This window comes from Spinacia oleracea, chromosome 3 (genome assembly GCF_020520425.1).
Source record: "Spinacia oleracea cultivar Varoflay chromosome 3, BTI_SOV_V1, whole genome shotgun sequence".
NCBI classification, from domain to species: Eukaryota; Viridiplantae; Streptophyta; class Magnoliopsida; order Caryophyllales; family Amaranthaceae; genus Spinacia; species Spinacia oleracea.
Genome location: NC_079489.1, coordinates 86,007,020 through 86,026,070, shown reverse-complemented (window position 1 = coordinate 86,026,070; position 19,051 = coordinate 86,007,020).

Below are 19,051 nucleotides of genomic sequence, written 5' to 3'. Positions count from 1 at the left end.
ATGCAACTCTAACACGTGTTCTTTAATTTTACAGCTTATCTAAATGCTTGCAATATTTCTATGTAGTCTTGATCCATGGAAAAAGTTAAAGATTTATAATAAAACATTACTAACCACGGGTCCAGAACACCAATCTTGCTTAGTCGAACTATGTCCAAGCTTTAATTGCTTCCATTTGTCTACTTTTAATGCTCTCAAGCTATGAAAGAATTGTTGCTATTCTGATGGCGTGAATAAGGGGATGCAGACCTATTTCTCAGTGAAACAGAACAAGAAATTCAACCAACATTGATATTTAACCTGGTAAATTGGGCTTAATCCTAACTATGTGTATCTCACTGCATGTTAAGCTGGCTAGAAAGAAAAGTTTGACAGGGTTGGTTCTAAAGAACAAATAACAGCTAACTTGCTCAAGAAGCAGGGAGCAGCAAGCTGCTGGCCTTCTACTAAGCGTGGGAGCAATATGGCTTATGCACTGCCTCAAGGCTCATCATGTATTTTTATAAAATGATTTTTCCAAATTAGAGTGTTGTACTTTGTAGGATAATATGGAAAAGATGTTATCACCGCGTTATGTTCATGAATTACTAACCTCATACATTGATTATACCTGATCAAAGACCTGATCAACACTACAAAGCCAAACAACTTAGAAAAAAACAGATCAAAAAGTAGCAGTTGATAGCCAGCATGGTCAACTTTGGATTAGAACACACAAGTCAACATTTCAGGTTATAACCAGGTAGAACATTACTGAACAAATAGAACTAGAGCAGCAAACAAAACTGAGAAGACCAGGAACATCTGAACAACATCAGCTAAAAGATCAACTCATTATTCCATAAGATCGGATCTCCGAAGCAGTAGAAACAGGTACAAACTTAGAATGGCATGCACAAAGCAAATAAAAACAGTTACCAACAGAAAATTTTAAACAGAATAACAATCAACTTTTGACACAGACACAAGATGCAGTCCACCAGTTAGACCAAGTTAGATGAGGGAATTGAAAAATAAGCCACTATAGACTTGCCCCTAATCATATAACACCAACGCATCTTCGTATTTTCCCTGCTTGTACTTGTCATTTTCCAAGGATTTTAACTCCTCGGTGTCCAATTTACTTAAGCCTTGTTTTATCACTATTGTTTCTCCTTAGTAATATTTCCTACGGTAACGTTATTAAATTCCAAAGCTTTATTGATAGTAGTGTTACTAGAACAGAAAACTTTTGTTTAATGAGCCAACTACTGTATTCCCAGAAGGAGTTCTGGCTTTGCTTTGATCACCTGACATTTGTGTCCTGAATTCCGTTTGCCGAGGAGAGGGGAGGAATATGTAATGATGTTATGGAAATTCTTGCAGCATCTAAAAAACTCATTTTATTAGATTAATTATGATTGTGTGAAATTGAACCTCTCAGACTTGTGACATCAGATTTTGGGTTACTACTTTTTCACTTATGTCTTTTTCAGGTTTTCCATTTAACAACAGTCTCAATAGGTTCCTGATCTTTCTTCTTAATTAGTTTTTTTCATGTTGTTTGTATTTGAAGGTAGTGATACGAGGATCAGCACAGTCTGCAGAAGCAGCTATACAAACCTGCAGCAGAACCCTAACCAACTACATAAAACGCACAGGCTAGTTACCCTACCTCAGCTCCCCATTACACCATATCTACCAATGATAACTGATTAAACAGATTCCACACCCAATACCTGAACAGCAACACCCGAACAACCCAAAAAAAATAGCAGCACATATATATTACCACGGAAAGTACCAAAATCATCCAAAACAATCCGTCGACCGATCACAAAACTGTTTCATATTGTGGAATTAAAAAAAAAGTTGTAAATAAAGCATACAATGCTTCATCCCTAATTAACATAATCATACAATGCGTCATCCTTAATTAACAAATACACACATGAATAAAAAATCAACAGAATTCCCTAATTAAGAAACCCTAATTTAGGCCCAAAACCACATAAAAAAATTCCAATTCATAACCAGTTAATTAAACAGCATAATTGTGAACTTAAGACTAAATTCGAAGAGATATATACCAACTAACCTTGTTCTTCTCGCTAATTCAGAAACGCAATTTGCCAACTTTTCCTTAGCTCCAATTCATAGACCCAATTTCCAACTCAGAAACCCCCAATCTCCAATTCGCCTTTGCTTCAGAAACAATGATGAATAGGATCGACAAGAAAGAAGCAAATGAAGGAGCACGAAGCAGATGAAAGTGAAGAAGGGTTTGGGGTGAAACAGATGGGTTGGGAAGGGAGGGAAACCTAAAAACAGCCGTATATAAAAATTTCCAACAACTTACGAATATTATCATTTTTTTTTTTTTATTTTTTTTTTTTATATAATTGCCAAAAACATTTACAATATTTCATCAAAATATTAAAAAATTTAAAACTGTTGCAATAAAATAATTGCAATATACAATTGTTGCCATAATCTTTCTATAGCAACACTTTTTCAATGTCAAACTTTTCTCAGGTTAATAATTATTTAACTGTTGCAATAAGTATGATATAGCAACGCCAATGAAACTGTTGCATAAAATGGCGTTGCTATAAGCCTATTTTGTAGTAGCATGTCGGAACGGAGGAACAGAACCTTGCTAGACATGGTTAGATCAATGATGGGTCAGGCCGAACTTCCAATAGAATTTTGGGGACATGCACTAAATACAGCCGCACTCACTATAAATAGAGCTCCGTCTAAAGCTGTTGAAAAGACTCCATATGAGTTATGGCTTGGAAAGCCTCCAAATGTGTCTTTTCTTAAGATTTAGGGATGTGAAGTATACGTCAAACGATTAATTTCAGACAAACTTCATCCAAAATCTGACAAATGTATCCTTGTGGGCTATCCAAAGGAAACAAAGGGGTATTAGACTCCATGTCTGGAAACCAAGTTTGGGATTTGGTCGATTTGCCAGATGGCTACCAAGCCATAGGAAGCAAATGGGCTTTCAAACTGAAAAAGGACAAGGATGGAAAACTTGAAGTTTTCAAAGCTAGATTGGTTGCAAAAGGTTACAAGCAAGTCCACGGTGTGGATTACGAAGAAACATTTTCACCAGTTGCAATGCTAAAGTCTATTCGGATAATGTTAGGAATCGCTACATATTACGATTACGAAATATGGCAGATGGATGTCAAAACCGCTTTCTTAAACGGCGTTTTAACAGAAACTGTGTTTATGACAAAACCTGAGGGTTTTGAGGATCCAAAGAATGCTAAAAAGGTATTCAAGCAAAAGAAATCAATCTACGGATTGAAGCAAGCATCAAGGAGCTGGAATATACGTTTTGATGAAGCAGTCAGTGACTTTGGTTTCATCAAGAACGCAGACGAATCTTGTGTATACAAGAAGGTCAGTGGGAGCAAAATTGCTTTTCTAGTACTAAATGTCGACGACATATTACTTATCGGAAATGACATTCCTATGTTGAACTCTGTCAAGATTTGGCTTGGGAAATGTTTTTCGATGAAGGATCTAGGAGAAGCACAGTACATACTGGGCATCAAGATTTACAGAGATATATCTAAAAAGATGATTGGACTTAGTCAGAGCACTTATATCAATAAGGTGCTTGAAAGGTTCAAGATGGCAGACTCCAAGCGAGGCTACCTACCCATGTCTCATGGAATGACTCTAAGCAAGACTCAGTGCCCAAAAACACTTGATGAGCGTAGACGAATGAATGGGATTCCATATGCATCATTGATTGGTTCAATAATGTATGCTATGATATGTACACGCCCGGATGTTGCGTATGCACTCAGTGCTACGAGCAGATACCAGTCAGACCCAGGAGAGGCACATTGGACTGCTGCCAAGAACATTCTGAAGTACCTGAAAAGGCACAAAGATGACTTCCTGGTCTATGGTGGAGATGATGAATTAATTGTTAAAGGCTATACGGACGCAAGTTTCCAAACCGACAAAGATGATTTCAGATCACAGTCTGGGTTTGTCTTCTGCCTCAACGGAGGTGCAGTAAGCTGGAAAAGTGCTAAGCAAAGCACCATTGCGGATTCTACAACTGAAGCGGAGTACATTGTTGCACATGAAGCAACAAAGGAAGCTATATGGCTAAGGAAGTTCATAGGTGAACTTGGTATAGTCCCCTCCATTAAAGGACCCCACTAGTAGAAAAAACCCCTGTTGTAACCCCCTTGTTGCAGCGTACATGTAATAATACGCTTCAACAACCAGTAGGTCAACGCGGGTCAAACTTTATAAAGGGTTGTTGCAGCGTACAAATTAATTGCCCGCAGCAAGAGAGTTTTTTGCAGCGTACAAAGTAAAAGCCCCCTGCAATAGCCCATTTATTTTGCAGCGTACAGATAAAAGCCCCCTGCAATAAAAAAAATTCGCTGCAAAGCTAATTAAGAAAAACATTTCATCTCAAACCTAAGGACCAAATTCGAGAACCATATCCACGCTCAGTACTCCCTCTTCTTCCCTCAGCTTTCCCTGCGTGAAGCCATTTCTAACACTGCGTACTCTCTCACCTCCTCATTCTTCTTCTTCTTCATCTGCTCTCTTTCTCTCTCCTAAATCCCTTCTTTCTCCGCCATATTCCCCCAATTCTAAGGTCCTTTTCGTGAATTCTCCCCCGTTTTCTCGCCGCGGTTTCTTCCCCAGGTAACTCCCATTTCGACGCTTTTTTCTAAATCCCCCCTTTTTTGTTCTAAGTTTTCTCTAATTCGTGGTTTTTTTTGGTTTTTTGCAAGTAATTGTTGAAATTGGGTGACAATTCGTCTTGGTTTTTGTGAAAATTTGCTCGACTCCTTCTCTCCAAGCATCTGGCCTTCGACCTCAGCCTTCGAACTCAGCCGCCGTCGAACTCAGCAGCCGTCGAACTCAGGCGTTTCTCGGCCCTGCGTCGCTGTCTTCGCCGATGGGTCTGTGTTCTCGCCTCATCTCCCCCATCGCGTTCTGTTCTCGCCGTCTCAGTCCCAAGTATTTCGATCCCTTACTCTCTCCTGCGCGAATCTGTTTGAGGAGGTATAGTTTTCTAACTTTTTGTATTTGTTTTTCCCTAATTTCGTATTTTTAGGGTTTGCTTTCAGTCAATTCTTGATTTTTCCCCTAATTTCGTATTTTTAGGGTTTGATTATATAAATTATTCTTATTTTTTGTGTTAATTGATACATTTTTTCCGATTTTGATTGTTAGGGTTTGATTTTTTTTCCGATTTTGATTGTTAATTTAACTTGGGGACATTTATATGACGGTTTATTAATATAATGGGGAATGCCTTCATTATTTCATTTTAGACTTCAGAGATTCATATTTTGGTAAATGTATCAGTTTACTTGACTCAAGCTTGGTATGAAATGTGTGTGGATTATGATTGTATTGGACCATTGGTGTTTAATGTTTATGCTTCATGGTAATACATTGGGTTATAATGGTTTATGTTATTCAAGATTATATTCATTGACTGAAATAGGTGTTGTTGTTTAGCCTTGTTTTTCATTAAGAGATAAGCATGCTATGATTCGCTTTTCTGTTGTTGCTGCAAATTTCCCTACCTTTTTTCTTTAATAATCGACATGTGTTGGTTATGAAGCCTATTACAGATCTTAATTACTGTTTTATTTATTTATTTTTGTGCAATTTTGGCTAATTCTTTCAATTGGGTTGCTCTGGATTGATCTGCAGCAACACCTTGACTTCAATGTTGATCTGGATTGATCTGTAGCAACACCTGAACTTCAATGTTGTTTATGGTAGAGTGAGCAGGCGCAAGGTCCCAATCTCAAAGTTGTGGCAGCTAAGCTGGCTACTGATCTGCACGTACTGATCTGCACATCAGTTACTTGCATTTTCCATAATGAGATACAACTAGGATAACCAACAATTTGGGCTGCTGTCTGACCGGTTTTCCTCCTCACGCGAACATCGAATACTGGTGAGCATGTCCATCAGTCTCTAAATATTTTCTCAGAGTATTACACTTATTACATGTTTAATATGAATAGTTTTAACTTTCTAACACTCATTCCAATCTACTTATGCAAATTTAAGGCTTGTTTGGTCGTTATAGGTCATATTAGGCTAAAATGAGGCTTTTTTGCTCCCAAATATGAAATAAAGAACCTTAGGACTCATTTTAAACATATTAAATGATTTATATGATTAGTTTTAACTTTACAAGACTTAATCCAATCTATTTATGCACATTCATGACTTCTTTGGCCGTTATAGGTCATATTTAGGCTAAAATGACATTTTCGCTCCCAACTTTGATCTAACGAACTTAAAAACTAATTTCAAACTTATTACATGATTCATATGATTATTTTTAACTTTCTAGGACTCATTCCAATCCATTTATGCACATTTAAGGCTCATTGTGTCGTTATAGGTCATATTTAGGCTAAAATGACATTTTCGCTCCCAACTTTGAACTTAAGAACCTAATGACTCATTTTAAACTTATTATATGATAAATATGCTTAGTTTTAAGTTTCTAAGACTTATTCTAATCTATTTATGCACATTTAATGCTTGTTTTATCGTTATAGGTCATATTTAGGATAAAATAAGGCATTTTCGATCCCAACTTTAAAATAAAGAACCTAAGGACTTATTTTAAACTTATTACATGTTTAATATGCTTAGTTTTAAGTTTCTAAGACTTATTCTAACTACTTATACACATTTAAGGCTTGTTTGGTCGTTATAGGACATATTTAGGCTAAAATGACATTTTCGCTCCCAAGTATGAACCAAAGAACCTAAGGACTCATTTTAAACTTACTAAATGTTTTATATGCTTATTTTTAACTTTCTAGGACTCATTCCAATCCATTTATGCACATTTAAGGCTCATTGTGTCGTTTTAGGTCATATTTAGGCTAAAATGACATTTTCGCTCCCAACTTTGAACTTAAGAACCTAATGACTCATTTTTAAATTATTATATGATTAATAAGCTTAGTTTTGAGTTTCTAGGACTTATTCTAATCTACTTATACCCATTTAATGCTTGTTTGATCGTTATAGGTCATATCTAGGCTAAAATAAGGCATTTTCGCTCCCAACTTTAAAATAAAGAACCTAAGGACTCATTTAAAACTTATTACATGTTTAATATGCATAATTTTAACGATCTAAGACTCATTCCAATCTATTTATGCACCTATATGCTCATTGGGTCGTTATAGGTCATATTTAGGCTAAAATGACATTTTCGCTCCCAACTTTGAACTAAAGAACCTAAGGACTCATTTTAGACTATTAGGACATTGTCATTAGTTTCTTGAATGTTAAAATGTGATATTTAATTTGTATTTAATCTAATGTTTAATTTAAATTTCTGTTTTTGTAAAGGTCTACACTCCGAGGATTGCGCCTTATGCGAGGAATTTGATGTGGTTCGTGAGCAATGGGCTAAGTTTTTTACCAGCAAGTATTTATTATTGGCTTTAGCGCGCTTGATCGAGTTGGTTTAGTTTTTATAGAATAAATTTTATATTAAAATGTATGTTTATGTTGAAATTGGAACATATATTTAAATGTAATATGTGCACTTTGGTTTTGGGATATATAGTATACAAAACTCCAGTTGTTGTTTTTATATTTGTTATACAGGTTGCGTTATTCTATTATTGTTTTGACAGGTTTCTATATTTGGTGCAAGGCACTCTAGGTATCCCTAAACAAAATTAGAATTTTCCCGCCAAAAGTGCTTTGTTGCAGCGTACATATATATTGTACGCTGCAACAAGGGAAAAAAATTTCGCAAAATTTCAGACTTGTTGCAGCGTACAAATAAATGTACGCTGCAAAAAGTTGAGTCTTTTGCAGCGTACATATATATGTACGCTGCAACAAGTCCAAATTTTTGCCAATTTTTTGGCACTTGTTGCAGCGTACATACATATGTACGCTGCAAAAAACCCCTTTTAGCAGCGAACATTGTACGCTGCAACAAGTTCAGACTTGTTGCAGGCCCCCCAGTTGCAGCATACGATGTACGCTGCAACAGGGGTCTAAAAGCCCGCTGCAATAAGGGTTTTTTCTACTAGTGCCCATAGCTCTGTATTGTGATAATAATGGAGCTATTGCGCATGCAAAGGAGCCTAGACACCACCAAAGAGTCAAGCATGTACTTCGTAGATTTCACCTTCTACGAGAGTTCGTTGAAAGAAAAGAAGTCGAGATAAGCAAGATTGGAACTGATGACAACATCTCAGATCCATTGATTAAACCCCTGCCGCAGGCGAAGCACAACTCTCACACTGCAACTATGGGAATCAAGCATATTGGAGAATGGCTTTGATGTCCTTGTTTAATGTTTTAAAGTTTTAGAGTTTAATTCTTTGTAAAACATTACTGGTTAATCATTTACAATAAATGAATAGAATTCATTTTTCCATTTAATTTGTGGTTTATTGAATGATGAGTCCCTTCAATTTGACGAAATATTCAAGATAGACTGTCAGGACCAGTCCTGTGACTAAGAAATGTCTATCAAGTGAACTTGAATGTCAAAAGTTGAAAATGGTCCCTGGTCGGAGTTTCTATAAAGATGGACGCATAGAAAACATTAGACGACTAGAATGCAAGATGACTAGTAGTTCTGTCTCTTGAACTATGTGGACATGGCAATGTCATAATCATTTGCATAGATACTTACTTTGGGAAGACTAGTATCGGACAGACCTATGAAACTTTACTGTAAGAGACGAAAATCTGTCATAAGTAAATTTCATTAAAATTATTAGACACTAATCCTCAATACCTGAGTGATTTGAGATTACTTGTTTGAGAACTGCTTACTTTGACGTTGACCAGCCGTCGCACTGTAAAAGGAGACTATAAAGGCAACGCTCAGGTAATCACCTATCAAACGAAGTCTAATCTCAAGATCGCAAGATTGGGATTGTCCTCCCATAAATCGGGATGAGATGCTGAAAGTTGTACAAGGCCACTCGGAGAGCTAGAAACTGTAAAATGCATGGTCGTGCTCAGATGAATCATAGGATATGATTATCTGTTTATTTGATCAGTTGAACTCTGAAACCGAGAAACACCTCTGGACATAATAAGGATGACAACTCTTACCTTATGTTCAAGAGCAAGCATCGAACGACAAAGGAATTAGGAAATGCACACTTGTCCCTAAGGACAAGTGGGAGACTGAAGGAAATAATGCCCTTGGTCCAAGTATGCATTTAATGATAAGTCTAATAAATGCGGTTCAGTATTAATTGACAAGTTAATAATTCAGTGAGATCAAGTGAGCTGAATGCCTAGCTAGAGGCCGCTTCAGTTCAAGTGAAATTAATGATATTAATCCACAGCTTACTCTTGACTGAACCCGTAAGGTCACACAAATAGTACGTAAACAGATCAAGTATTTAATGGCATTAAATACTCCATCTATGAATATTCGGAATCGACGGATCTTTGTTTCAGTGGGAGCTGAGATCGTCAAAGGCAAGATATGAATACTCCGGAAACGATGATATTGCCGGAAACGGAAATATGGATCGTATCGGAAATATAAATATTATCGGAAATGGAAATATTACCGGAATCGGAAATATTGCCGGAAACGGAAATATTGTCAGAATCGGAAATATTATCGGAATCGGAAAATAATTCCGGAAACGAAAATATTAAATATTTGTTCGAAACGGAAATTAATTCCGGAATCGGAAATGTTCAATATTGTTCGTTTCGGAAATAAATTCCGGTATCGGGAATTTAATCGGAAAGCGTATCGTACGAATTAGCATCGGACGAGGCTTGCTAGACGAAGGCCCATCACGAAGCCAGGCCGACGCCCAGCAAGCCACACGCATCCAACACGCCAAGGCCTCGACCAGGCCCAGCGCAAGGCCAGGCCCAGCTAAGCCTTGGCGCGCGACAAGCTCAGCGATGGGCTGCGAGCATGGGCCTCAACGTTGTGCGCTCGGCGTGGGCCGCAAGGCTTGCGTGCGGGCGTGCGGTGCTTCTGTGCTGCTCGTGTGCGTGACGAATCCTAATGCTATCGGAATTCGTGCATTGATTAAATCGTAATCCTAAAAGATTAAATTTATTATTTAGAGTTCTAAAAGGATTCTAATTAATAAATTAGTATTCTAAGAGGATTCGAATTCCTTTTCCATAGTCCTATAAATATATGCCTAGGGTCATAAATTTATACACGAGTTTTCAATAAGTATTCATACAATAAAACAGAGATTTTTGAGCAGAAAAATCAGTCACATTCTTGCCCATAAATAGCCGAAATTTATAGTACCTTAAGGGCGATTCTAGTTGGTCAATCTTAAGGCGGATCCGGACGTGCTGTGGACTATCTACGGAGGGACGACACTTGGAGTCCTAAAGACTTGTTCTTGTTCGGTTCGGACGCAGCTAGGGAGGGCACGCTACAAAGTGTATGCACCGAAATTATGCTATATGATTATGTGTAAATAATATGTTTCCTGGCATTAAGGTTTTTCGCATGATTTATGTTTTGTCATATGTATCATAACCTAACATAATCATAGCATACTCAATAGGGGTAATAGTAATCTCCCTCCATGCGATGTGGAAAGTGTTGGTGGTATCTCACCACCGCTCTAGCAAAGCCCACAAACGGTTTTTAACCCCCGTTCTCTTCGAAGAACCTCCCATGGTACGCCAGAAATCGGCCAGGCCCATCTGCGACCAAATCTCCATAGCTTCCTCATCAGCACGAAGAGCTTTAAAGGCCCTCTGAACCTCCACCAAGGACCAGTAGGTACGGAATGGCTTTCCATCGGCCTACAGGTGAACGAGTTAGCTCAAAACCTATACAATTACAAGATACAAATTCAAAACACAGTACAAGACTCACCATGCCAGCGCGAGGCCGCTGAGACAAGTGCCAATCCGGCCGAATCACCATGTCGGAAGGGATCCAGCCAATACCAGGGAAAGCAGGCGCATCTCGGGGATCCATACCCCCACCTGGCGCATTTATTGCAGCCGCTTCATCATCCGAAGCGTCTTCCTCAGCTGGTCGAACCACAGATGATTCAGCGAGCTTCCTCCGAGTGTGACGAGGCATACTAAATCAAGTAGCATACAAGGTATCAAAATTCTAAACTGGGGGCTATCCTATACTAGCCTATACAAAGCCAGGAATTCAAGACAAATCCCAGTGGACCTCTAGTTCAAGATACAAGTTCTACACCAACGTTTAGGCTACCCACGCCGAAGCAGGTATACAAGTTCTACACCAACGCCTAGGCTACCCACGCCGAAGCAGGTATACAAGTCCTACATCAGCGCCTAGGCTATCCATGCCGAAACAGGTATACAAGTCCTACATCAGCGCCTAGGCTATCCATGCCGAAGCCGGTACAAAAACATACTTTCAAGAAATTTCAAAGGATTCAAATCTACAAGTTCCAACAGTTCAAGATCAAGTGGCAACCAAACAGTCATCTACAAGATTCAACAAGCTGAAGCATACAAGCATCATTTGAAAGTACGAGAAAATCAAAACTACATGCAATCCTAGAGTTATTTCATAAGCAAAAACGTGAAATACTTACATGGACAAGGCAAGAACAAGATCAAGGGAAGAGCCTAATCGACCTTTGAGAGAGAAAAGAGCAAAGAATTCAAGAGAGTGTGCCTCAAAATGGCACGGCAAGGGGAGCTTTTATAGCTCAGCCCCGCGCCAATCGCCGCACCAGCGCCCAGCGCTGCCCTGCTGCATGCGCGAATCTGCAGCGCGCGCAGTCTCCCGTGCTGATTGCACGTCCTTTGCTGCTACGGTCTTCCGCACCAAGCATCAAACGTCGCATAGAACCATCCATCGAAAATACGGGTATACACCTGTATCTCCAAGTACAAACAGACGCATATTTCAAGAATACAAAGTCCAAAAAATACAACGACTCAGTCGTTCATCTCCCAACGGACCCAAGCTCCGAGAAAGTCAGTCGAAATTTCAAATTTTAAGGGCCAGTAAAAAACTCTTACCCCCAGCAAAGCACGTCCCCAACGGATTAACTCCGGGTATTCAAAAATTCAAGATTCAAAAATTCAAAATTTTCGATGCCAAGCTCTGTCCTGAACTGAAGGCGGAAAGATACAAGTACAAATCGGAGTCATCACCAACCGCATTAAGGTAGACTCTATCCTTTTTTCTAACGCATGTTTTATGCAGGTAACGGCGTACAAAGAATGGTCTCGATTGCAGAACATCTTGATCATTCTCCGTCCCTATCGAAATACTTTGACTTGCGCTTTCCTAACCGAACGCTCAGTCAAAGTGGGGGCTTCTGTAGACACCTAATTTGTGTCTCCCCTTTGGGATGATGACGATACCATTATCCTTGTTAGGTGATTGGAGTAACTCCAGGCGGAAATCCCAATTGCTAAGAACATTTCCAAATTCAAGATCCAAAATCCAACCCCCGAGACCGTTCCCCTTTCGGTTCTCGGTACAAAATACAATTTTCCAAAGTCAATTTCAAAATCCAAGTACAATCTCATCTAGTAGACCATCCCATTGGTTTTACTAGGCCTTTTCCACTCAAAATCATATAAGGCAAGTCAAATTCGGGCGCCGACCCACAAAACCGAGCAAGTCGGGCCCCGTCCCGTAACACCGGAATTCACAAACCCGATAAAGGCTTGTTTTTAGACGCTAAACGATGCCTTAACCTCCAAGAAAATACAAAACGCCAAACCTAGTACTATTCGTACAACAGGTACAACACTACAAGACGAAACAAGGACGATTCCCCGTCCTTGCTTTGGCGGCATTCAAGCCACGTCACCAGCGCCCAGCGCTGGTCAGCGCACTGCGCTGACGTGTGCTGGTGCCTTGCACCAATTCCTTCTATAAATACCCCTCATTTCTAGCAAGATGGGGAGGAGAACAACAATACAACGTCGTAATTTCGACATTACGCCTCAAAATACAACTCAAAAACTCCTCAAAAACACATACAAAATTCCTAAATTCAAAAAAAGCAATTGGGAGCTCTTGCCTAAATCTAACTAGGTAAATCTGAATCCCATTCTAATCTACTATGTTTCTTTGATTTCCAAATGGTTATAAAGTTGGTGTTTTTAATCATTAAACAACACCACTTGCAACAATCACACATGTTTTCCAAAAATACAAACTTTTCCAAAATACAAAATACAATTTTAAAAAATTCAAGGATGTCCAAGTTGTTTACAATCACCTCTTGGACTAGAATCACCACCAAACATGGGGTAATCAAAGACAACACCTTTTAACATTTAAAGGTTTAGTCTTTTGAGATTCAAAACTCCATTTTCAATATACAAGTTCAAGTTTTCAATTTTCAAGATCTTACCATGTTTAGGGTTATTCATAGTTATTTTCCTAAACTAGGATCATTTCAAGTTCAAGTTTCAATCATTTCAAGTTCAAAAATTTAATATTCAAGCTTTCAAGTTCAAGTTTAACATACAAAATCTAGGACATTTGGGTTGAGCAACCTCTCCCAAGTTGAGATTTTTGGCTTTGAATTCGTGTCGGGCGCACTTATTTTTAAGGAGCCGCTTGGCGTTCGAATCTCATGTGCCCAAGTACAAATTTCAATTATGCACCTTTCAATATTGCAATTTCAATACCGCGCTTTCAATATCGCACTTTCAATATCGCACTTTCAATACCGCAATTTCAATACCGCAATTTCAATATCGCACTTTCAATACCGCAATTTCAATATCGCACTTTCAATTCCGCATCTTTACTTACCTAGTCCATTTCTAGGCAATTTGGACCTACTCCCTAGTCCTTTTCTAGGGGGTCTTGTATTTACTAATTCCGCACTTTTATTTAGTATTGTGATGTTGCTTTATTTGCTTTATCGCTTTCATCACCAACATGCTAAATACAACAAAATACAAAGGTTACATCACGCTTAACAAAGATATTTTTTGGACAAACCGGCCTTAGGTTCCTTAAATCAATCTTTAAAGCAAAGTGACCACCATACAATTAGAGATTCAATTTGCTCTTAATGCGAAACCACATAGTCTAATCTAGGGTTTATTTTCGAAAACAATGTTGTGCCAACGTACTTGAATATTTCTAAAGCTCGCCGAATAAGCATTTTGTTCCCGTGCCCGGATCTCACCCATCCGTTTCAAGGATTCAAGGCCTTACCAACATAGAGTCACTTGCGGTCTTTCCAAACGAGACTTTAAAAAATGTTTGGTGGCGACTCCTTCGAGGTACAAAAATTCAAACGGTTCTCTAAACGAGCCGGCCCACAACCCCCTTGTAGGAACGGAAAAAAAACCCCCTACAATGACGAAACCTAGATTCCCTAAAATGGTTAGAGGTCATATGTAGACTCAAATGTTTTAGATGGTTAAAGGTCATAAAACATAATCAATGTTTTGATGACAAAATTGAAATTTTGTTGATTTGCAAGAATAGATTAACACCTATTGGTTGCAAATTGGTTTTAAGGATAAAAACTATCAAACATTGAATTGTGTCTTCACACACAAATCTAGATTAGTTGCTAAAGGTTACAAGAAAATTGACCGTGTGGATTGTGTTGAAACCTCATGCAAAATCATAATGCTCAAGTCTATAAATCAAGCAGTGATTGCATATTGGTATATATGGCAATTGGATGAAAAAACGTATTCCTCAAACAAATGTTGGAAGAAACTGTGTACATGACGTGTCATAAGATTTGTGGATCCAAATAAATGCTTGAAAAAGGAAAGTTAGCTTGTGAAATCTAAGTACAGATTTAAGCAAGCAATTGGGAATTGGAACTGTATTTTAGTGATCGAAGCTAATAAGTGTTTTAGTTTCATAAAATGTACATGATTCTTATAGATATATAAGAAGTTTAGTGGGAGTACGTAAAACTTAATTGGTCCTATGTGTATCACACACATATCTCTCTATTGTGAAATAACATTCAAATGCTAATGACTTAGATTTGAAAATTATTTATCAATGCTGGACCAAGGCGAAACTTAGTACATACAGGGTACTAAGATCTATTTACAAAGATCTTAGAATATTTTTTTGGATTAAGTAATGGCATTTACTAAATCAAACACGAAAGACTCCATTGGAGGTATTCGACCCATGTGAATAAATATAAGTAATAAATGTTTGAACTATGTATAAGCATATACTAAGTTAAACATCAAAGAATCTAATGAGATTCTTCACCTATATTATATGTCAAAGAATTTAGCTGGATTCAGTATCTACTGAAATTGGATAGCTAGAGTTACATGAATAGAATTCAATTGGGAATTATTCTGTAAAAGAATTTATCATGTTTGATATAATATAAGGATCGCCAAAAATGTATAGTATGGCTTTAGGCATGACCATCATATACCAATATCTATTGTTCTAAGTAAAGATCAACTAGATTGAGATCAAGAAAAACTTATGGTACTTGAAAAGGTACAAAGGAATAGTTCTTGATTCAAGGAAATAAAGACATGCTATATATCAATGCTACATGCATAAACACTGGCAAAGGATCTAGCAAGATCCCTTTGGAGTTAACTATGGGCAAGGACGAGCTACAACGCATCATGTTTTGAAATGGCAACATGGATTGAAGACCATGAGTTATTATATGGGAAATTAAATATTAATTTCTATGTTCTAAGATACAGGCGGAAAGTATTCCGCATATCCGTGAACTACTTGGATAAGAAAATCCAAATAAAGCATCACTAGCAACCTATACAGTTGAAGTACAGTACTTATTGCCTAAGAAGAAATGAAACATAGTTGTTTACGTTAAGAGTTCTTCACCGAACTTGGGTAGATCACATGTCTGCTGACTTGATGGTTCTTCATTGCAAAATGCGTAGAACCACTATTAAAGTAAGAAAGACTAGATCACATAATAAACAAACTCAAAAGATCTTATCATCCTATCTCGAAAGACATTCGTTGAAAAAGGATATTAAGATTGGCAAAGCATAATAACTAAACCTATGCAACAAGTGAAATAAAACATTCACATTGTGGCACTGGAAGTCAAACATAGTTTTGAATTCCATTAATTGTTTTAAATATGGGTTCGAGGCCCATGGTTGTAAAACACTGGGCTTGAACATTTATCATATATGAAATGTATTTTCATACTCCATTTAATCTTGGTTTAGTATTAAATGATGAGTATTTTCAATTTGACAATATATTCAAGATAGACTGTCAGGAGCAGTCCTGTGACTAAGAAATGTCTATCAAGTGAACTTGAATGTCAAAAGTTGAAAATGGTCCCTGGTCGGAAGTTTTCTGTAAAGGTGGACGCATAGAAAACGCTAGACGACTAGAGTGCAAGATGACTAGTAGTTCTGTTTCTTGAACTATGTGGACATGACAATGTCACAATCATTTGCATAGATACTTACTTCAGAAGATTAGTATCGGACAGACCTATGAAACTTTGCTGTAAGAGATGAAAATCTTTCATAAGTAAATTTCATTACATTATTAGATACTAATCCTCAATACCTGAGTGATTTGAGATTACTTGTTTGAGAACTGGTTACTTTGACGTTGTCAAGCGTCGCACTGTAAAATGAGACTATAACGCCAACGCTCAGGTAATCACCTATCAAACGAAGTCTAACCTCAAGATCACAAGATTGGGATTTTCCTCCCATAAATCGGGATGAGATGCCGAAAGTTGTACAAGGCCACTCGGAGAGCTAGAAATTGAAAAATGCATGGCCGTGCTCAGATGAATCATAGGCTATGATTATCTGTTTATTTGATCAGTTGAACTCTGAAATCGAGAAATACCTCTGGACATAATAAGGATGACTACTCTTACCTTATGTTCATGAGCAGGCATCAAGCGACAAAAGGAATTAGGAAATGCACACTTGTCCCTAAGGACAAGTGGGAGACTAAAGGAAATAACGCCCTTGGTCCAAGTCTGCATTTAATGCTAAGTCTAATAAATGCGGTTCAGTATTAATTAACAAGTTATAAAATTCAGTGAGATCAAGTGAACTGAATGCATAGCTAGAGGTCGCTTTAGTTCAAGTGGAATTATTAATATTAATCCACAACTTACTCTTTACTGAACCCGTAGGGTCACACAAATAGTACGTGAACAGATCAAGTATTTAAGTGAATATATTATTCATTAAGTACTCCATTTATGATCATTCGGAAACAACGGATCTCGGTTCTAGTGGGAGCTGAAATCGTCAAAAGGAAAATTAAGTATATAAAGAATACTCCGGAAATGAAGATATTGCCAGAAACGGAAATATGGTTAATAACGGAAATATAAGTATTATCCAAGTCGTAGATGTTTCCGGAAACGAAAACATGGTTCGTATCGGAAAATATTATCGGAAATAGAAAAATTGTCGGAGTCGGAAAAATTACCGGAATCGGAAATATTGTCGGAAAAGGAAATTATTTCCGGAATCGAAAATAATTAATGGAAACGTAAATATTTGTTTGAAACGGAAATGGATTCCGGAATCGAAAAACGAATCGGAAGCTCGACGAGCGACAAGCCGGCAAGCGAGCCGGCCCATCGCTCGACAAGAAAAAGGCCGAGCACATAGCACTGAGCACGAAGCCTAGCGCCAACAAGAAAGGGCCGCGAGCAGCAAGCAAGGCAGCAACAGCGAAGCAGCCCGCCAAGACAAAGCTGCAACGCGCTGGGCCTTTTGCCAGCTGCGGCTGCGGTTGGGCCTAGGCAGGCACGCGCACCAGCGTGGCCCATTGTGGTTGCATTGGTTGCTTCGTCTTGGGTTCCAAGAAAAGTCCGATTACTTAGTTGCCAAGTAACTTTGGGATTAAGTATTAGTTTTCCCAGTCCTACTATAATTGGTTTAATTAAGAGTTTAATTGATGTTACAATTCTAATTGGATAAGACTCAAATTCCTTATTTCCTACCCTATAAATATGAGTCTAGGCCCTCATAATTATATATATAGAAAATCATATTCTTTACTTACATTTTGTTCAAGGGAGAACATAATATAGCCTAACCCGAATACATAAAACCATAAGTAAAATCCTAGTTGGTTTAACCTAAGGCGGATCCCAACGTGTTGTGGACTTTCTACGGAGGGGCAACGTTTGGGGCTCTAAAGACTTGTTCTTATTCGGTTCGGGAGCAGCTAGGGTAGGCACGCATCATATTGTATGTAACCTAAATTATGCTAATTGACTATGTGGCAATTAATTTGGATTCTGGCTTTATGGTTTTTCCGCATGAATTATATTTATTGTATTATTCATAACCTAACAACCAGAAGCTTCTAAAGTTCTCTAAACATCGATCTATTCGTATGTCTAGAGACTAGACTCATTCGAGAATTAAATGGACAAAGATATTAGGTTGTTAACCATTGGTAAAGCTGAGCATTTAAACTCAATGCTTTATGATCTCAAAACAACATTGTATTTCGAATTCATAAGCACCAATCGGTTTGCCATTCGACTTTGATACTCGAAAACAACCATAAAAGTCGCTAAAAGAAACGTACATTTTAAATTGCTCACTTTCTCTCATTTCCGTGAATCGTTCTTGGATTCACTACCAATCGAGGAAATTTATTGTTACCTTTCTAAAAGGATTTACTGCAGTGCAAGATATTTAATTATAAACAAAGCCTGTACTTGCCAATGAGCTGTAAAGGAAATGATTCCTTGCCGACACATGTTTTCAAGATAACGAGATTAAGTTATTTCCGAACAATAAAGCTAGTGATTGATATGTGCCAAAAGATTTTCGAAAATAAAACCGTTTTGACGGACTGGAGTAATGTTACTGAGTTTTCCACTCATTTTTGGAATTTTTCTGTGGTTTTCCTGTTTTCTATTTTTATGATGATGTACAAGTTCAATTAAGGAGCTCGAGTTGCACAAGAGGAAAGTTATTATTGGAGTCAATATTTTATTATGGAGATATCGAGATGAGAAATATTTATTGTGGAAATCCTATTATTGAGTTTTTTATTATGAGAATATAGAATTATAGTTATTTTGGGAATATTGTATTATGTAAG